Source organism: Hyperoodon ampullatus (assembly GCF_949752795.1).
Source record: "Hyperoodon ampullatus genome assembly, chromosome: 6".
In the NCBI taxonomy this organism is placed as follows: Eukaryota; Metazoa; Chordata; class Mammalia; order Artiodactyla; family Ziphiidae; genus Hyperoodon; species Hyperoodon ampullatus.
Window position 1 is genome coordinate 101,454,170 of NC_136919.1, and position 22,581 is coordinate 101,476,750.

Here is a 22,581-nt window from a genome sequence, read left to right on the forward strand (position 1 = left end):
AGAATATTCTTTGAAAAGATTTAAAAGACACACTTTGATTAAGGAAAACAAAAACATAAGTAAAGAATATACAGAAAGAATCAGGACAATGTTATAGCAGAGAATATATGAAATGCCAGTAAATTTGAACATTTCTGTAAAGGGGACCATTTCCTAGCTCCTAAAGTTGACCAAAACTGACACAAGAGGAAATCATTGAAGGTCATCATGTCTGCCCTTGGCATTCTTGGAACGCCCTGGCCTCAGAATGCAGCATCGGTAGTCCATGGTAACCTGCGGAGAGGGGGTGGGGCTGAAGTAGGTTGGAACACTGCCCTCACTGAGGGAGTGGGTGTGGCCATCTCTGCTGTGACTGAACAAAGGGCAGGGGAGCAGGGGGCCCAGGGCAGGGCCCTCAGAGCCCGGCAGGACCAGGGGAGTGTCACAAGCATTTGGCCCAGGCCAAAGGGCGCCTTCTTTGTCTGCACAGCTTCCCAAACACTCACATTTCCACTCAGGCCGCCCTCTTTGTTGAAGTGTGTGTGGAACGTGTCCTCGCAGTACACCTCGCTGCACAGCTAACCATAGGACTGGGCATTGTACCTTCCTGCCAGGTGACCGAAGTTCGCAGGCAGATGGGTCACTGGGACCAACGCGGAGAGGCTCCTGCCCTGACCACAGGTCGACCACAGCCGCTGCCCCAGATCGGGGGTTGCAAAGCAGCCCTGTCTGAATCCCCTGCCTCTAGAGGGAGTATTGGACCAACACTTCTAAAAAATGGGGTCCTTGCGGGCAACTCATCGGAGGGACACAAAAAAATCTTTGCCGACTTTCTCCTGAAGCTTACGAGTGTTCACACTTAAGCCTGATACAATGTCAGCTGTTTAGCTAAACATGAGCTCATGATCTAAATTTACACAATAATGAAGAAATCAGCTACAAGGGGAGACAATCAGCAAAAACAATCAATATGAGAATTAGTTTCCCAAGGCCACCCATCAGATGTTGGAATAATCAGGTGCAAGGCAGAATATATACATAAAACTGGAACTGGAACAAGGAACAAGGATGTTTTCAAAGACTGGTAGGATCTCTAAAACATTTGTAAAGTACATGTCATTGATAAAGCTAAATACTCAAAGGTTGTGTAATACAACAGATTAATCATTGAGAAGAGTGAAATTATGCTGTTTTGAAAACTATGGCAGGTCAGATTTTCTGCCTAATGATATAAGAAGATTTCTCTCAAAAATACACATTATTTCAAAGACTTATTGGCTGTGAAATAAGTGAAGGGTATTTCAAATGGCTTGTCTGCAAAGAAAGGTGAGATGTAGGGAATCACAGAAAGTCGAGGGGAAAATATGTCAATATATACATTGCTATATGGTGAACTAAGCCTTAGGCCAGCAACAATGGAGAGGACCTGACCCTTAGAAACTTACAAGTAAGCTGGAATCTTCAAAAGTTCAAATCTTTCTAAGTAAAAAGGTTTATTAAAATGAATAACCAAGTGTTTTAATTGACATCAGATGATCAAAACAGCAAAGCCTGAGAACATAGAAAAAATATAAATAAAGATATGAGCAGAACTTAATACAACAGAAAACGTATAAAATTGAGGTGATTTAGTAAGTCCAAAGAATATTCTTTGAAAAGATTTAAAAGACACACTTTGATTAAGGAAAATATAAACATATGTAAAGAATATACAGAAAGAATCAGGACAATGTTATAGCAGAGAATATATGAAATGCCAGTAAATTTGAACATTTCTGTAAAGGGGACCATTTTCTAGCTCCTAAAGTTGACCAAAACTGACACAAGAGGAAATCATTGAAGGTCATCATGTCTGCCCTTGGCATTCTTGGAACGCCCTGGCCTCAGAATGCAGCATCGGTAGTCCATGGTAACCTGCGGAGAGGGGGTGGGCCTGAAGGAGGTAGGAACACTGCCCTCACTGAGGGAGTGGGTGTGGCCATCTCTGCTGTGACTGAACAAAGGGCAGGGGAGCAGGGGGCCCAGGGCAGGGCCCTCAGAGCCCGGCAGGACCAGGGGAGTGTCACAAGCATTTGGCCCAGGCCAAAGGGCGCCTTCTTTGTCTGCACAGCTTCCCAAACACTCACATTTCCACTCAGGCCGCCCTCTTTGTTGAAGTGTGTGTGGAACGTGTCCTCACAGTACACCTCGCTGCACAGCTAACCATAGGACTGGGCATCGTACCTTCCTGCCAGGTGACCGAAGTTCGCAGGCAGATGGGTCACTGGGACCAACGCAGAGAGGCTCCTGCCCTGACCACAGGTCGACCACAGCCGCTGCCCCAGATCGGGGGTTGCAAAGCAGCCCTGTCTGAATCCCCTGCCTCTAGAGGGAGTATTGGACCAACACTTCTAAAAAATGGGGTCCTTGCGGGCAACTCATCGGAGGGACACAAAAAAATCTTTGCCGACTTTCTCCTGAAGCTTACGAGCGTTCACACTTAAGCCTTTTACAATGTCAGCTGTTTAGCTAAACATGAGCTCATGATCTAAATTTACACAATAATGAAGAAATCAGCTACAAGGGGAGACAATCAGCAAAAACAATCAATATGAGAATTAGTTTCCCAAGGCCACCCATCAGATGTTGGAATAATCAGGTGCAAGGCAGAATATATACAAAAAACTGGAACTGGAACAAGGAACAAGGATGTTTTCAAAGACTGGTAGGATCTCTAAAACATTTGTAAAGTACATGTCATTGATAAAGCTAAATACTCAAAGGTTGTGTAATACAACAGATTAATCATTGAGAAGAGTGAAATTATGCTGTTTTGAAAACTATGGCAGGTCAGATTTTCTGCCTAATGATATAAGAAGATTTCTCTCAAAAATACACATTATTTCAAAGACTTATTGGCTGTGAAATAAGTGAAGGGTATTTCAAATGGCTTGTCTGCAAAGAAAGGTGAGATGTAGGGAATCACAGAAAGTCGAGGGGAAAATATGTCAATATATACATTGCTATATGGTGAACTAAGCCTTAGGCCAGCAACAATGGAGAGGACCTGACCCTTAGAAACTTACAAGTAAGCTGGAATCTTCAAAAGTTCAAATCTTTATAAGTAAAAAGATTTATTAAAATGAATAACCAAGTGTTTTAATTGACATCAGATGATCAAAACAACAAACCCTGAGAACATAGAAAAAATATAAATAAAGATATGAGCAGAACTTAATACAACAGAAAACGTATAAAATTGAGGTGATTTAGTAAGTCCAAAGAATATTCTTTGAAAAGATTTAAAAGACACACTTTGATTAAGGAAAACAAAAACATAAGTAAAGAATATACAGAAAGAATCAGGACAATGTTATAGCAGAGAATATATGAAATGCCAGTAAATTTGAACATTTCTGTAAAGGGGACCATTTCCTAGCTCCTAAAGTTGACCAAAACTGACACAAGAGGAAATCATTGAAGGTCATCATGTCTGCCCTTGGCATTCTTGGAACGCCCTGGCCTCAGAATGCAGCATCGGTAGTCCATGGTAACCTGCGGAGAGGGGGTGGGGCTGAAGGAGGTTGGAACACTGCCCTCACTGAGGGAGTGGGTGTGGCCATCTCTGCTGTGACTGAACAAAGGGCAGGGGAGCAGGGGGCCCAGGGCAGGGCCCTCAGAGCCCGGCAGGACCAGGGGAGTGTCACAAGCATTTGGCCCAGGCCAAAGGGCGCCTTCTTTGTCTGCACAGCTTCCCAAACACTCACATTTCCACTCAGGCCGCCCTCTTTGTTGAAGTGTGTGTGGAACGTGTCCTCGCAGTACACCTCGCTGCACAGCTAACCATAGGACTGGGCATCGTACCTTCCTGCCAGGTGACCGAAGTTCGCAGGCAGATGGGTCACTGGGACCAACGCGGAGAGGCTCCTGCCCTGACCACAGGTCGACCACAGCCGCTGCCCCAGATCGGGGGTTGCAAAGCAGCCCTGTCTGAATCCCCTGCCTCTAGAGGGAGTATTGGACCAACACTTCTAAAAAATGGGGTCCTTGCGGGCAACTCATCGGAGGGACACAAAAAAATCTTTGCCGACTTTCTCCTGAAGCTTACGAGCGTTCACACTTAAGCCTTTTACAATGTCAGCTGTTTAGCTAAACATGAGCTCATGATCTAAATTTACACAATAATGAAGAAATCAGCTACAAGGGGAGACAATCAGCAAAAACAATCAATATGAGAATTAGTTTCCCAAGGCCACCCATCAGATGTTGGAATAATCAGGTGCAAGGCAGAATATATACAAAAAACTGGAACTGGAACAAGGAACAAGGATGTTTTCAAAGACTGGTAGGATCTCTAAAACATTTGTAAAGTACATGTCATTGATAAAGCTAAATACTCAAAGGTTGTGTAATACAACAGATTAATCATTGAGAAGAGTGAAATTATGCTGTTTTGAAAACTATGGCAGGTCAGATTTTCTGCCTAATGATATAAGAAGATTTCTCTCAAAAATACACATTATTTCAAAGACTTATTGGCTGTGAAATAAGTGAAGGGTATTTCAAATGGCTTGTCTGCAAAGAAAGGTGAGATGTAGGGAATCACAGAAAGTCGAGGGGAAAATATGTCAATATATACATTGCTATATGGTGAACTAAGCCTTAGGCCAGCAACAATGGAGAGGACCTGACCCTTAGAAACTTACAAGTAAGCTGGAATCTTCAAAAGTTCAAATCTTTATAAGTAAAAAGATTTATTAAAATGAATAACCAAGTGTTTTAATTGACATCAGATGATCAAAACAACAAACCCTGAGAACATAGAAAAAATATAAATAAAGATATGAGCAGAACTTAATACAACAGAAAACGTATAAAATTGAGGTGATTTAGTAAGTCCAAAGAATATTCTTTGAAAAGATTTAAAAGACACACTTTGATTAAGGAAAACAAAAACATAAGTAAAGAATATACAGAAAGAATCAGGACAATGTTATAGCAGAGAATATATGAAATGCCAGTAAATTTGAACATTTCTGTAAAGGGGACCATTTCCTAGCTCCTAAAGTTGACCAAAACTGACACAAGAGGAAATCATTGAAGGTCATCATGTCTGCCCTTGGCATTCTTGGAACGCCCTGGCCTCAGAATGCAGCATCGGTAGTCCATGGTAACCTGCGGAGAGGGGGTGGGGCTGAAGGAGGTTGGAACACTGCCCTCACTGAGGGAGTGGGTGTGGCCATCTCTGCTGTGACTGAACAAAGGGCAGGGGAGCAGGGGGCCCAGGGCAGGGCCCTCAGAGCCCGGCAGGACCAGGGGAGTGTCACAAGCATTTGGCCCAGGCCAAAGGGCGCCTTCTTTGTCTGCACAGCTTCCCAAACACTCACATTTCCACTCAGGCCGCCCTCTTTGTTGAAGTGTGTGTGGAACGTGTCCTCGCAGTACACCTCGCTGCACAGCTAACCATAGGACTGGGCATCGTACCTTCCTGCCAGGTGACCGAAGTTCGCAGGCAGATGGGTCACTGGGACCAACGCGGAGAGGCTCCTGCCCTGACCACAGGTCGACCACAGCCGCTGCCCCAGATCGGGGGTTGCAAAGCAGCCCTGTCTGAATCCCCTGCCTCTAGAGGGAGTATTGGACCAACACTTCTAAAAAATGGGGTCCTTGCGGGCAACTCATCGGAGGGACACAAAAAAATCTTTGCCGACTTTCTCCTGAAGCTTACGAGTGTTCACACTTAAGCCTGATACAATGTCAGCTGTTTAGCTAAACATGAGCTCATGATCTAAATTTACACAATAATGAAGAAATCAGCTACAAGGGGAGACAATCAGCAAAAACAATCAATATGAGAATTAGTTTCCCAAGGCCACCCATCAGATGTTGGAATAATCAGGTGCAAGGCAGAATATATACATAAAACTGGAACTGGAACAAGGAACAAGGATGTTTTCAAAGACTGGTAGGATCTCTAAAACATTTGTAAAGTACATGTCATTGATAAAGCTAAATACTCAAAGGTTGTGTAATACAACAGATTAATCATTGAGAAGAGTGAAATTATGCTGTTTTGAAAACTATGGCAGGTCAGATTTTCTGCCTAATGATATAAGAAGATTTCTCTCAAAAATACACATTATTTCAAAGACTTATTGGCTGTGAAATAAGTTAAGGGTATTTCAAATGGCTTGTCTGCAAAGAAAGGTGAGATGTAGGGAATCACAGAAAGTCGAGGGGAAAATATGTCAATATATACATTGCTATATGGTGAACTAAGCCTTAGGCCAGCAACAATGGAGAGGACCTGACCCTTAGAAACTTACAAGTAAGCTGGAATCTTCAAAAGTTCAAATCTTTCTAAGTAAAAAGGTTTATTAAAATGAATAACCAAGTGTTTTAATTGACATCAGATGATCAAAACAGCAAACCCTGAGAACATAGAAAAAATATAAATAAAGATATGAGCAGAACTTAATACAACAGAAAACGTATAAAATTGAGGTGATTTAGTAAGTCCAAAGAATATTCTTTGAAAAGATTTAAAAGACACACTTTGATTAAGGAAAATATAAACATATGTAAAGAATATACAGAAAGAATCAGGACAATGTTATAGCAGAGAATATATGAAATGCCAGTAAATTTGAACATTTCTGTAAAGGGGACCATTTTCTAGCTCCTAAAGTTGACCAAAACTGACACAAGAGGAAATCATTGAAGGTCATCATGTCTGCCCTTGGCATTCTTGGAACGCCCTGGCCTCAGAATGCAGCATCCGTAGTCCATGGTAACCTGCGGAGAGGGGGTGGGGCTGAAGGAGGTAGGAACACTGCCCTCACTGAGGGAGTGGGTGTGGCCATCTCTGCTGTGACTGAACAAAGGGCAGGGGAGCAGGGGGCCCAGGGCAGGGCCCTCAGAGCCCGGCAGGACCAGGGGAGTGTCACAAGCATTTGGCCCAGGCCAAAGGGCGCCTTCTTTGTCTGCACAGCTTCCCAAACACTCACATTTCCACTCAGGCCGCCCTCTTTGTTGAAGTGTGTGTGGAACGTGTCCTCGCAGTACACCTCGCTGCACAGCTAACCATAGGACTGGGCATCGTACCTTCCTGCCAGGTGACCGAAGTTCGCAGGCAGATGGGTCACTGGGACCAACGCGGAGAGGCTCCTGCCCTGACCACAGGTCGACCACAGCCGCTGCCCCAGATCGGGGGTTGCAAAGCAGCCCTGTCTGAATCCCCTGCCTCTAGAGGGAGTATTGGACCAACACTTCTAAAAAATGGGGTCCTTGCGGGCAACTCATCGGAGGGACACAAAAAAATCTTTGCCGACTTTCTCCTGAAGCTTACGAGCGTTCACACTTAAGCCTTTTACAATGTCAGCTGTTTAGCTAAACATGAGCTCATGATCTAAATTTACACAATAATGAAGAAATCAGCTACAAGGGGAGACAATCAGCAAAAACAATCAATATGAGAATTAGTTTCCCAAGGCCACCCATCAGATGTTGGAATAATCAGGTGCAAGGCAGAATATATACATAAAACTGGAACTGGAACAAGGAACAAGGATGTTTTCAAAGACTGGTAGGATCTCTAAAACATTTGTAAAGTACATGTCATTGATAAAGCTAAATACTCAAAGGTTGTGTAATACAACAGATTAATCATTGAGAAGAGTGAAATTATGCTGTTTTGAAAACTATGGCAGGTCAGATTTTCTGCCTAATGATATAAGAAGATTTCTCTCAAAAATACACATTATTTCAAAGACTTATTGGCTGTGAAATAAGTGAAGGGTATTTCAAATGGCTTGTCTGCAAAGAAAGGTGAGATGTAGGGAATCACAGAAAGTCGAGGGGAAAATATGTCAATATATACATTGCTATATGGTGAACTAAGCCTTAGGCCAGCAACAATGGAGAGGACCTGACCCTTAGAAACTTACAAGTAAGCTGGAATCTTCAAAAGTTCAAATCTTTCTAAGTAAAAAGGTTTATTAAAATGAATAACCAAGTGTTTTAATTGACATCAGATGATCAAAACAACAAACCCTGAGAACATAGAAAAAATATAAATAAAGATATGAGCATAACTTAATACAACAGAAAACGTATAAAATTGAGGTGATTTAGTAAGTCCAAAGAATATTCTTTGAAAAGATTTAAAAGACACACTTTGATTAAGGAAAACATAAACATATGTAAAGAATATACAGAAAGAATCAGGACAATGTTATAGCAGATAATATATGAAATGCCAGTAAATTTGAACATTTCTGTAAAGGGGACCATTTCCTAGCTCCTAAAGTTGACCAAAACTGACACAAGAGGAAATCATTGAAGGTCATCATGTCTGCCCTTGGCATTCTCGGAACGCCCTGGCCTCAGAATGCAGCATCAGTAGTCCATGGTAACCTGCGGAGAGGGGGCGGGGCTGAAGGAGGTTGGAACACTGCCCTCACTGAGGGAGTGGGTGTGGCCATCTCTGCTGTGACTGAACAAAGGGCAGGGGACCAGGGGCCCAGGGCAGGGCCCTCAGAGCCCGGCAGGACCAGGGGAGTGTCACAAGCATTTGGCCCAGGCCAAAGGGCGCCTTCTTTGTCCGCACAGCTTCCCAAACACTCACATTTCCACTCAGGCCGCCCTCTTTGTTGAAGTGTGTGTGGAACGTGTCCTCGCAGTACACCTCGCTGCACAGCTAACCATAGGACTGGGCATCGTACCTTCCTGCCAGGTGACCGAAGTTCGCAGGCAGATGGGTCACTGGGACCAACGCGGAGAGGCTCCTGCCCTGACCACAGGTCGACCACAGCCGCTGCCCCAGATCGGGGGTTGCAAAGCAGCCCTGTCTGAATCCCCTGCCTCTAGAGGGAGTATTGGACCAACACTTCTAAAAAATGGGGTCCTTGTGGGCAACTCATCGGAGGGACACAAAAAAATCTTTGCCGACTTTCTCCTGAAGCTTACAAGCGTTCACACTTAAGCCTTTTACAATGTCAGCTGTTTAGCTAAACATGAGCTCATGATCTAAATTTACACAATAATGAAGAAATCAGCTACAAGGGGAGACAATCAGCAAAAACAATCAATATGAGAATTAGTTTCCCAAGGCCACCCATCAGATGTTGGAATAATCAGGTGCAAGGCAGAGTATATACATAAAACTGGAACTGGAACAAGGAACAAGGATGTTTTCAAAGACTGGTAGGATCTCTAAAACATTTGTAAAGTACATGTCATTGATAAAGCTAAATACTCAAAGGTTGTGTAATACAACAGATTAATCATTGAGAAGAGTGAAATTATGCTGTTTTGAAAACTATGGCAGGTCAGATTTTCTGCCTAATGATATAAGAAGATTTCTCTCAAAAATACACATTATTTCAAAGACTTATTGGCTGTGAAATAAGTGAAGGGTATTTCAAATGGCTTGTCTGCAAAGAAAGGTGAGATGTAGGGAATCACAGAAAGTCGAGGGGAAAATATGTCAATATATACATTGCTATATGGTGAACTAAGCCTTAGGCCAGCAACAATGGAGAGGACCTGACCCTTAGAAACTTACAAGTAAGCTGGAATCTTCAAAAGTTCAAATCTTTATAAGTAAAAAGATTTATTAAAATGAATAACCAAGTGTTTTAATTGACATCAGATGATCAAAACAACAAACCCTGAGAACATAGAAAAAATATAAATAAAGATATGAGCAGAACTTAATACAACAGAAAACGTATAAAATTGAGGTGATTTAGTAAGTCCAAAGAATATTCTTTGAAAAGATTTAAAAGACACACTTTGATTAAGGAAAACAAAAACATAAGTAAAGAATATACAGAAAGAATCAGGACAATGTTATAGCAGAGAATATATGAAATGCCAGTAAATTTGAACATTTCTGTAAAGGGGACCATTTCCTAGCTCCTAAAGTTGACCAAAACTGACACAAGAGGAAATCATTGAAGGTCATCATGTCTGCCCTTGGCATTCTCGGAACGCCCTGGCCTCAGAATGCAGCATCGGTAGTCCATGGTAACCTGCGGAGAGGGGGCGGGGCTGAAGGAGGTTGGAACACTGCCCTCACTGAGGGAGTGGGTGTGGCCATCTCTGCTGTGACTGAACAAAGGGCAGGGGAGCAGGGGGCCCAGGGCAGGGCCCTCAGAGTCTGGCAGGCCCAGGGGTGTGTCACAAGCATTTGGCCCAGGCCAAATGGCGCCTTCTTTGTCCGCACAGCTTCCCAAACACTCACCTTTCCACTCAGGCCGCCCTCTTTGTTGAAGAGTGTGTGGAACGTGTCCTCGCAGTACACCTCGCTGCACAGCTAACCATAGGACTGGGCATCGTACCTTCCTGCCATGTGACCGAAGTTCGCAGGCAGATGGGTCACTGGGACCAACGCGGAGAGGCTCCTGCCCTGACCACAGGTCGACCACAGCCGCTGCCCCAGATCGGGGGCCGCAAAGCAGCCCTGTCTGAATCCCCTGCCTCTAGAGGGAGTATTGGACCAACACTTCTAAAAAATGGGGTCCTTGCGGGCATCTCATCGGAGGGACACAAATAAATCTTTGCCGACTTTCTCCTGAAGCTTACGAGCGTTCACACTTAAGCCTGTTACAATGTCAGCTGTATAGCTAAACATGAGCTCATGATCTAAATTTACACAATAATGAAGAAATCAGCTACAAGTGGAGACAATCAGCAAAAACAATCAATATGAGAATTAGTTTCCCAAGGCCATCCATCAGATGTTGGAATAATCAGGTGCAAGGCAGAAAATATACATAAAACTGGAACTGAAACAAGCAACAAGGATGTTTTCAAAGACTGGTAGGATCTCTAAAACATTTGTAAAGTACATGTCATTGATAAAGCTAAATACCCAAGGTTGTGTAATACAACAGATTAATCATTGAGAAGAGTGAAATTATGCTGTTTTGAAAACTATGGCAGGTCAGATTTTCTGCCTAATGATATAAGAAGATTTCTCTCAAAAATACACATTATTTCAAAGACTTATTGGCTGTGAAATAAGTGAAGGGTATTTCAAATGGCTTGTCTGCAAAGAAAGGTGAGATGTAGGGAATCACAGAAAGTCGAGGGGAAAATATGTCAATATATACATTGCTATATGGTGAACTAAGCCTTAGGCCACCAACAATGGAGAGGACATGACCCTTAGAAACTTACAAGTAAGCTGGAATCTTCAAAAGTTCAAATCTTTCTAAGTAAAAAGATTTATTAAAATGAATAACCAAGTGTTTTAATTGACATCAGATGATCAAAACAACAAACCCTGAGAACATAGAAAAAATATAAATAAAGATATGAGCAGAACTTAATACAACAGAAAACGTATAAAATTGAGGTGATTTAGTAAGTCCAAAGAATATTCTTTGAAAATATTTAAAAGACACACTTTGATTAAGGAAAACATAAACATATGTAAAGAATATACAGAAAGAATCAGGACAATGTTATAGCAGAGAATATATGAAATGCCAGTAAATGTGAACATTTCTGTAAAGGGGACCATTTCCTAGCTCCTAAAGTTGACCAAAACTGACACAAGAGGAAATCATTGAAGGTCATCATGTCTGCCCTTGGCATTCTTGGAATGCCCTGGCCTCAGAATGCAGCATCGGTAGTCCATGGTAACCTGCGGAGAGGGGGTGGGGCTGAAGGAGGTTGGAACACTGACCTCACTGAGGGAGTGGGTGTGGCCATCTCTGCTGTGACTGAACAAAGTGCAGGGGAGCAGGGAGCCCAGGGCAGGGCACTCAGAGCCCGGCAGGACCAGGGGAGTGTCACAAGCATTTGGCCCAGGCCAAAGGGCGCCTTCTTTGTCTGCACAGCTTCCCAAACACTCACATTTCCACTCAGGCCGCCCTCTTTGTTGAAGTGTGTGTGGAACGTGTCCTCGCAGTACACCTCGCTGCACAGCTAACCATAGGACTGGGCATCGTACCTTCCTGCCAGGTGACAGAAGTTCGCAGGCAGATGGGTCACTGGGACCAACGCGGAGAGGCTCCTGCCCTGACCACAGGTCGAACACAGCCGCTGCCCCAGATCGGGGGTTGCAAAGCAGCCCTGTCTGAATCCCCTGCCTCTAGAGGGATTATTGGACCAACACTTCTAAAAAATGGGGTCCTTGCGGGCAACTCATCGGAGGGACACAAAAAAATCTTTGCCGACTTTCTCCTGGAGCTTACGAGCGTTCACACTTAAGCCTGATACACTGTCAGCTGTTTAGCTAAACATGAGCTCATGATCTAAATTTACACAATAATGAAGAAATCAGCTACAAGTGGAGACAATCAGCAAAAACAATCAATATGAGAATTAGTTTCCCAAGGCCATCCATCAGATGTTGGAATAATCAGGTGCAAGGCAGAAAATATACATAAAACTGGAACTGAAACAAGGAACAAGGATGTTTACTAAGACTGGTAGGATCTCTAAAACATTTGTAAAGTACATGTCATTGATAAAGCTAAATACTCAAAGGTTGTGTAATAAAACAGATTAATCATTGAGAAGAGTGAAATTATGCTGTTTTGAAAACTATGGCAGGTCAGATTTTCTGCCTAATGATATAAGAAGATTTCTCTCAAAAATACACATTATTTCAAAGACTTATTGGCTGTGAAATAAGTGAAGGGTATTTCAAATGGCTTGTCTGCAAAGAAAGGTGAGATGTAGGGAATCACAGAAAGTCGAGGGGAAAATATGTCAATATATACATTGCTATATGGTGAACTAAGCCTTAGGCCAGCAACAATGGAGAGGAACTGACCCTTAGAAACTTACAAGTAAGCTGGAATCTTCAAAAGTTCAAATCTTTATAAGTAAAAAGATTTATTAAAATGAATAACCAAGTGTTTTAATTGACATCAGATGATCAAAACAACAAACCCTGAGAACATAGAAAAAATATAAATAAAGATATGAGCAGAACTTAATACAACAGAAAACGTATAAAATTGAGGTGATTTAGTAAGTCCAAAGAATATTCTTTGAAAAGATTTAAAAGACACACTTTGATTAAGGAAAACATAAACATATGTAAAGAATATACAGAAAGAATCAGGACAATGTTATAGCAGAGAATATATGAAATGCCAGTAAATTTGAACATTTCTGTAAAGGGGACCATTTCCTAGCTCCTAAAGTTGACCAAAACTGACACAAGAGGAAATCATTGAAGGTCATCATGTCTGCCCTTGGCATTCTTGGAACGCCCTGGCCTCAGAATGCAGCATCGGTAGTCCATGGTAACCTGCGGAGAGGGGGCGGGGCTGAAGGAGGTTGGAACACTGCCCTCACTGAGGGAGTGGGTGTGGCCATCTCTGCTGTGACTGAACAAAGGGCAGGGGAGCAGGGGGCCCAGGTCAGGGCCCTCAGAGCCCGGCAGGACCAGGGGAGTGTCACAAGCATTTGGCCCAGGCCAAAGGGCGCCTTCTTTGTCTGCACAGCTTGCCAAACTCTCACATTTCCACTCAGGCCGCCCTCTTTTTTGAAGTGTCTGTGGAACGTGTCCTCGCAGTACACCTCGCTGCACAGCTAACCATAGGACTGGGCATCGTACCTTCCTGCCAGGTGACCGAAGTTCGCAGGCAGATGGGTCACTGGGACCAACGCGGAGAGGCTCCTGCCCTGACCACAGGTCGACCACAGCCGCTGCCCCAGATCGGGGGTTGCAAAGCAGCCCTGTCTGAATCCCCTGCCTCTAGAGGGAGTATTGGACCAACACTTCTAAAAAATGGGGTCCTTGCGGGCAACTCATCGGAGGGACACAAAAAAATCTTTGCCGACTTTCTCCTGAAGCTTACGAGCGTTCACACTTAAGCCTTTTACAATGTCAGCTGTTTAGCTAAACATGAGCTCATGATCTAAATTTACACAATAATGAAGAAATCAGATACAAGGGGAGACAATCAGCAAAAACAATCAATATGAGAATTAGTTTCCCAAGGCCACCCATCAGATGTTGGAATAATCAGGTGCAAGGCAGAATATATACATAAAACTGGAACTGGAACAAGGAACAAGGATGTTTTCAAAGACTGGTAGGATCTCTAAAACATTTGTAAAGTACATGTCATTGATAAATCTAAATACTCAAAGGTTGTGTAATACAACAGATTAATCATTGAGAAGAGTGAAATTATGCTGTTTTGAAAACTATGGCAGGTCAGATTTTCTGCCTAATGATATAAGAAGATTTCTCTCAAAAATACACATTATTTCAAAGACTTATTGGCTGTGAAATAAGTTAAGGGTATTTCAAATGGCTTGTCTGCAAAGAAAGGTGAGATGTAGGGAATCACAGAAAGTCGAGGGGAAAATATGTCAATATATACATTGCGATATGGTGAACTAAGCCTTAGGCCAGCAACAATGGAGAGGACCTGACCCTTAGAAACTTACAAGTAAGCTGGAATCTTCAAAAGTTCAAATCTTTATAAGTAAAAAGATTTATTAAAATGAATAACCAAGTGTTTTAATTGACATCAGATGATCAAAACAACAAACCCTGAGAACATAGAAAAAATATAAATAAAGATATGAGCAGAACTTAATACAACAGAAAACGTATAAAATTGAGGTGATTTAGTAAGTCCAAAGAATATTCTTTGAAAAGATTTAAAAGACACACTTCGATTAAGGAAAACAAAAACATAAGTAAAGAATATACAGAAAGAATCAGGACAATGTTATAGCAGAGAATATATGAAATGCCAGTAAATTTGAACATTTCTGTAAAGGGGACCATTTCCTAGCTCCTAAAGTTGACCAAAACTGACACAAGAGGAAATCATTGAAGGTCATCATGTCTGCCCTTGGCATTCTCGGAACGCCCTGGCCTCAGAATGCAGCATCGGTAGTCCATGGTAACCTGCGGAGAGGGGGCGGGGCTGAAGGAGGTTGGAACACTGCCCTCACTGAGGGAGTGGGTGTGGCCATCTCTGCTGTGACTGAACAAAGGGCAGGGGAGCAGGGGGCCCAGGGCGGGGCCCTCAGAGTCTGGCAGGCCCAGGGGTGTGTCACAAGCATTTGGCCCAGGCCAAAGGGCGCCTTCTTTGTCCGCACAGCTTCCCAAACACTCACCTTTCCACTCAGGCCGCCCTCCTTGTTGAAGTGTGTGTGGAACGTGTCCTCGCAGTACACCTCGCTGCACAGCTAACCATAGGACTGGGCATCGTACCTTCCTGCCAGGTGACCGAAGTTCGCAGGCAGATGGGTCCCTGGGACCAACGCGGAGAGGCTCCTGCCCTGACCACAGGTCGACCACAGCCGCTGCCCCCGATCGGGGGCCGCAAAGCAGCCCTGTCTGAATCCCCTGCCTCTAGAGGGAGTATTGGACCAACACTTCTAAAAAATGGGGTCCTTGCGGGCAACTCATCGGTGGGACACAAATAAATCTTTGCCGACATTCTCCTGAATCTTACGAGCGTTCACACTTAAGCCTGTTACAATGTCAGCTGTATAGCTAAACATGAGCTCATGATCTAAATTTACACAATAATGAAGAAATCAGCTACAAGTGGAGACAGTCAGCAAAAACAATAAATATGAGAATTAGTTTCCCAAGGCCATCCATCAGATGTTGGAATAATCAGGTGCAAGGCAGAAAATATACATAAAACTGGAACTGAAACAAGCAACAAGGATGTTTTGAAAGACTGGTAGGATCTCTAAAACATTTGTAAAGTACATGTCATTGATAAAGCTAAATACCCAAGGTTGTGTAATACAACAGATTAATCATTGAGAAGAGTGAAATTGTGCTGTTTTGAAAACTATGGCAGGTCAGATTTTCTGCCTAATGATATAAGAAGATTTCTCTAAAAAATACACATTATTTCAAAGACTTATTGGCTGTGAAATAAGTTAAGGGTATTTCAAATGGCTTGTCTGCAAAGAAAGGTGAGATGTAGGGAATCACAGAAAGTCGAGGGGAAAATATGTCAATATATACATTGCTATATGGTGAACTAAGCCTTAGGCCAGCAACAATGGTGAGGACATGACCCTTAGAAACTTACAAGTAAGCTGGAATCTTCAAAAGTCCAAATCTTTATAAGTAAAAAGATTTATTAAAATGAATAACCAAGTGTTTTAATTGACATTAGATGATCAAAACAACAAACCCTGAGAACATAGAAAAAATATAAATAAAGATATGAGCAGAACTTAATACAACAGAAAACGTATAAAATTGAGGTGATTTAGTAAGTCCAAAGAATATTCTTTGAAAAGATTTAAAAGACACACTTTGATTAAGGAAAACATAAACATATGAAAAGAATATACAGAAAGAATCAGGACAATGTTATAGCAGAGAATATATGAAATGCCAGTAAATTTGAACATTTCTGTAAAGGGGACCATTTCCTAGCTCCTAAAGTTGACCAAAACTGACACAAGAGGAAATCATTGAAGGTCATCATGTCTGCCCTTGGCATTCTCGGAACGCCCTGGCCTCAGAATGCAGCATCGGTAGTCCATGGTAACCTGCGGAGAGGGGGTGGGGCTGAAGGAGGTTGGAACACTGCCCTCACTGAGGGAGTGGGTGTGGCCATCTCTGCTGTGACTGAACAAAGGGCAGGGGAGCAGGGGGCCCAGGGCAGGGCCCTCAGAGGCCAGCAGGCCCAGGGGTGTGTCACAAGCATTTGGCCCAGGCCAAAGGGCACCTTCTTTGTCCGCACAGCTTCCCAAACACTCACATTTCCACTCAGGCCGCCCTCTTTGTTGAAGTGAGTGTGGAACGTGTCCTCGCAGTACACCTCGCTGCACAGCTAACCATAGGACTGGGCATCGTACCTTCCTGCCAGGTGACCGAAGTTCGCAGGCAGATGGGTCCCTGGGACCAACGCGGAGAGGCTCCTGCCCTGACCACAGGTCGACCACAACCGCTGCCCCCGATCGGGGGTTGCAAAGCAGCCCTGTCTGAATCCCCTGCCTCTAGAGGGAGTATTGGACCAACACTTCTAAAAAATGGGGTCCTTGCGGGCAACTCATCGGAGGGACACAAATAAATCGTTGCCGACTTTCTCCTGGAGCTTACGAGCGTTCACACTTAAGCCTGATACAATGTCAGCTGTTTAGCTAAACATGAGCTCATGATCTAAATTTACACAATAATGAAGAAATCAGCTACAAGTGGAGACAATCAGCAAAAACAATCAATATGAGAATTAGTTTCCCAAGGCCATCCATCAGATGTTGGAATAATCAGGTGCAAGGCAGAAAATATACATAAAACTGGAAATGAAACAAGGAACAAGGATGTTTACTAAGACTGGTAGGATCTCTAAAACATTTGTAAAGTACATGTCATTGATAAAGCTAAATACTCAAAGGTTGTGTAATACAACAGATTAATCATTGAGAAGAGTGAAATTATGCTGTTTTGAAAACTATGGCAGGTCAGATTTTCTGCCTAATGATATAAGAAGATTTCTCTCAAAAATACACATTATTTCAAAGACTTATTGGCTGTGAAATAAGTGAAGGGTATTTCAAATGGCTTGTCTGCAAAGAAAGGTGAGATGTAGGGAATCACAGAAAGTCGAGGGGAAAATATGTCAATATATACATTGCTATATGGTGAACTAAGCCTTAGGCCAGCAACAATGGAGAGGACCTGACCCTTAGAAACTTACAAGTAAGCTGGAATCTTCAAAAGTTCAAATCTTTCTAAGTAAAAAGATTTATTAAAATGAATAACCAAGTGTTTTAATTGACATCAGATGATCAAAACAGCAAACCCTGAGAACATAGAAAAAATATAAATAAAGATATGAGCAGAACTTAATACAACAGAAAACGTATAAAATTGAGGTGATTTAGTAAGTCCAAAGAATATTCTTTGAAAAGATTTAAAAGACACACTTTGATTAAGGAAAATATAAACATATGTAAAGAATATACAGAAAGAATCAGGACAATGTTATAGCAGAGAATATATGAAATGCCAGTAAATTTGAACATTTCTGTAAAGGGGACCATTTTCTAGCTCCTAAAGTTGACCAAAACTGACACAAGAGGAAATCATTGAAGGTCATCATGTCTGCCCTTGGCATTCTTGGAACGCCCTGGCCTCAGAATGCAGCATCGGTAGTCCATGGTAACCTGCGGAGAGGGGGTGGGGCTGAAGGAGGTAGGAACACTGCCCTCACTGAGGGAGTGGGTGTGGCCATCTCTGCTGTGACTGAACAAAGGGCAGGGGAGCAGGGGGCCCAGGGCAGGGCCCTCAGAGCCCGGCAGGACCAGGGGAGTGTCACAAGCATTTGGCCCAGGCCAAAGGGCGCCTTCTTTGTCTGCACAGCTTCCCAAACACTCACATTTCCACTCAGGCCGCCCTCTTTGTTGAAGTGTGTGTGGAACGTGTCCTCACAGTACACCTCGCTGCACAGCTAACCATAGGACTGGGCATCGTACCTTCCTGCCAGGTGACCGAAGTTCGCAGGCAGATGGGTCACTGGGACCAACGCAGAGAGGCTCCTGCCCTGACCACAGGTCGACCACAGCCGCTGCCCCAGATCGGGGGTTGCAAAGCAGCCCTGTCTGAATCCCCTGCCTCTAGAGGGAGTATTGGACCAACACTTCTAAAAAATGGGGTCCTTGCGGGCAACTCATCGGAGGGACACAAAAAAATCTTTGCCGACTTTCTCCTGAAGCTTACGAGCGTTCACACTTAAGCCTTTTACAATGTCAGCTGTTTAGCTAAACATGAGCTCATGATCTAAATTTACACAATAATGAAGAAATCAGCTACAAGGGGAGACAATCAGCAGAAACAATCAATATGAGAATTAGTTTCCCAAGGCCACCCATCAGATGTTGGAATAATCAGGTGCAAGGCAGAATATATACAAAAAACTGGAACTGGAACAAGGAACAAGGATGTTTTCAAAGACTGGTAGGATCTCTAAAACATTTGTAAAGTACATGTCATTGATAAAGCTAAATACTCAAAGGTTGTGTAATACAACAGATTAATCATTGAGAAGAGTGAAATTATGCTGTTTTGAAAACTATGGCAGGTCAGATTTTCTGCCTAATGATATAAGAAGATTTCTCTCAAAAATACACATTATTTCAAAGACTTATTGGCTGTGAAATAAGTGAAGGGTATTTCAAATGGCTTGTCTGCAAAGAAAGGTGAGATGTAGGGAATCACAGAAAGTCGAGGGGAAAATATGTCAATATATACATTGCTATATGGTGAACTAAGCCTTAGGCCAGCAACAATGGAGAGGACCTGACCCTTAGAAACTTACAAGTAAGCTGGAATCTTCAAAAGTTCAAATCTTTATAAGTAAAAAGATTTATTAAAATGAATAACCAAGTGTTTTAATTGACATCAGATGATCAAAACAACAAACCCTGAGAACATAGAAAAAATATAAATAAAGATATGAGCAGAACTTAATACAACAGAAAACGTATAAAATTGAGGTGATTTAGTAAGTCCAAAGAATATTCTTTGAAAAGATTTAAAAGACACACTTTGATTAAGGAAAACAAAAACATAAGTAAAGAATATACAGAAAGAATCAGGACAATGTTATAGCAGAGAATATATGAAATGCCAGTAAATTTGAACATTTCTGTAAAGGGGACCATTTCCTAGCTCCTAAAGTTGACCAAAACTGACACAAGAGGAAATCATTGAAGGTCATCATGTCTGCCCTTGGCATTCTTGGAACGCCCTGGCCTCAGAATGCAGCATCGGTAGTCCATGGTAACCTGCGGAGAGGGGGTGGGGCTGAAGGAGGTTGGAACACTGCCCTCACTGAGGGAGTGGGTGTGGCCATCTCTGCTGTGACTGAACAAAGGGCAGGGGAGCAGGGGGCCCAGGGCAGGGCCCTCAGAGCCCGGCAGGACCAGGGGAGTGTCACAAGCATTTGGCCCAGGCCAAAGGGCGCCTTCTTTGTCTGCACAGCTTCCCAAACACTCACATTTCCACTCAGGCCGCCCTCTTTGTTGAAGTGTGTGTGGAACGTGTCCTCGCAGTACACCTCGCTGCACAGCTAACCATAGGACTGGGCACCGTACCTTCCTGCCAGGTGACCGAAGTTCGCAGGCAGATGGGTCACTGGGACCAACGCGGAGAGGCTCCTGCCCTGACCACAGGTCGACCACAGCCACTGCCCCAGATCGGGGGTTGCAAAGCAGCCCTGTCTGAATCCCCTGCCTCTAGAGGGAGTATTGGACCAACACTTCTAAAAAATGGGGTCCTTGCGGGCAACTCATCGGAGGGACACAAAAAAATCTTTGCCGACTTTCTCCTGAAGCTTACGAGTGTTCACACTTAAGCCTGATACAATGTCAGCTGTTTAGCTAAACATGAGCTCATGATCTAAATTTACACAATAATGAAGAAATCAGCTACAAGGGGAGACAATCAGCAAAAACAATCAATATGAGAATTAGTTTCCCAAGGCCACCCATCAGATGTTGGAATAATCAGGTGCAAGGCAGAATATATACATAAAACTGGAACTGGAACAAGGAACAAGGATGTTTTCAAAGACTGGTAGGATCTCTAAAACATTTGTAAAGTACATGTCATTGATAAAGCTAAATACTCAAAGGTTGTGTAATACAACAGATTAATCATTGAGAAGAGTGAAATTATGCTGTTTTGAAAACTATGGCAGGTCAGATTTTCTGCCTAATGATATAAGAAGATTTCTCTCAAAAATACACATTATTTCAAAGACTTATTGGCTGTGAAATAAGTTAAGGGTATTTCAAATGGCTTGTCTGCAAAGAAAGGTGAGATGTAGGGAATCACAGAAAGTCGAGGGGAAAATATGTCAATATATACATTGCTATATGGTGAACTAAGCCTTAGGCCAGCAACAATGGAGAGGACCTGACCCTTAGAAACTTACAAGTAAGCTGGAATCTTCAAAAGTTCAAATCTTTCTAAGTAAAAAGGTTTATTAAAATGAATAACCAAGTGTTTTAATTGACATCAGATGATCAAAACAACAAACCCTGAGAACATAGAAAAAATATAAATAAAGATATGAGCAGAACTTAATACAACAGAAAACGTATAAAATTGAGGTGATTTAGTAAGTCCAAAGAATATTCTTTGAAAAGATTTAAAAGACACACTTTGATTAAGGAAAACATAAACATAAGTAAAGAATATACAGAAAGAATCAGGACAATGTTATAGCAGAGAATATATGAAATGCCAGTAAATTTGAACATTTCTGTAAAGGGGACCATTTCCTAGCTCCTAAAGTTGACCAAAACTGACACAAGAGGAAATCATTGAAGGTCATCATGTCTGCCCTTGGCATTCTTGGAACGCCCTGGCCTCACAATGCAGCATCAGTAGTCCATGGTAACCTGCGGAGAGGGGGTGGGGCTGAAGGAGGTTGGAACACTGCCCTCACAGAGGGAGTGGGTGTGGCCATCTCTGCTGTGACTGAACAAAGGGCAGGGGAGCAGGGGGCCCAGGGCAGGGCCCTCAGAGCCCGGCAGGCCTAGGGGAGTGTCACAAGCATTTGGCCCAGGCCAAAGGGCGCCTTCTTTGTCTGCACAGCTTCCCAAACACTCACATTTCCACTCAGGCCGCCCTGTTTGTTGAAGTGTGTGTGGAACGTGTCCTCGCAGTACACCTCGCTGCACAGCTAACCATAGGACTGGGCATCGTACCTTCCTGCCAGGTGACCGAAGTTCGCAGGCAGATGGGTCACTGGGACCAACGCGGAGAGGCTCCTGCCCTGACCACAGGTCGACCACAGCCGCTGCCCCAGATCGGGGGTTGCAAAGCAGCCCTGTCTGAATCCCCTGCCTCTAGAGGGAGTATTGGACCAACACTTCTAAAAAATGTGGTCCTTGCGGGCAACTCATCGGAGGGACACAAAAAAATCTTTGCCGACTTTCTCCTGAAGCTTACGAGCGTTCACACTTAAGCCTTTTACAATGTGAGCTGTTTAGCTAAACATGAGCTCATGATCTAAATTTACACAATAATGAAGAAATCAGATACAAGGGGAGACAATCAGCAAAAACAATCAATATGAGAATTAGTTTCCCAAGGCCACCCATCAGATTTTGGAATAATCAGGTGCAAGGCAGAATATATACAAAAAACTGGAACTGGAACAAGGAACAAGGATGTTTTCAAAGACTGGTAGGATCTCTAAAACATTTGTAAAGTACATGTCATTGATAAAGCTAAATACTCAAAGGTTGTGGAATACAACAGATTAATCATTGAGAAGAGTGAAATTATGCTGTTTTGAAAACTATGGCAGGTCAGATTTTCTGCATAATGATATAAGAAGATTTCTCTCAAAAATACACATTATTTCAAAGACTTATTGGCTGTGAAATAAGTGAAGGGTATTTCAAATGGCTTGTCTGCAAAGAAAGGTGAGATGTAGGGAATCACAGAAAGTCGAGGGGAAAATATGTCAATATATACATTGCTATATGGTGAACTAAGCCTTAGGCCAGCAACAATGGAGAGGACCTGACCCTTAGAAACTTACAAGTAAGCTGGAATCTTCAAAAGTTCAAATCTTTATAAGTAAAAAGATTTATTAAAATGAATAACCAAGTGTTTTAATTGACATCAGATGATCAAAACAA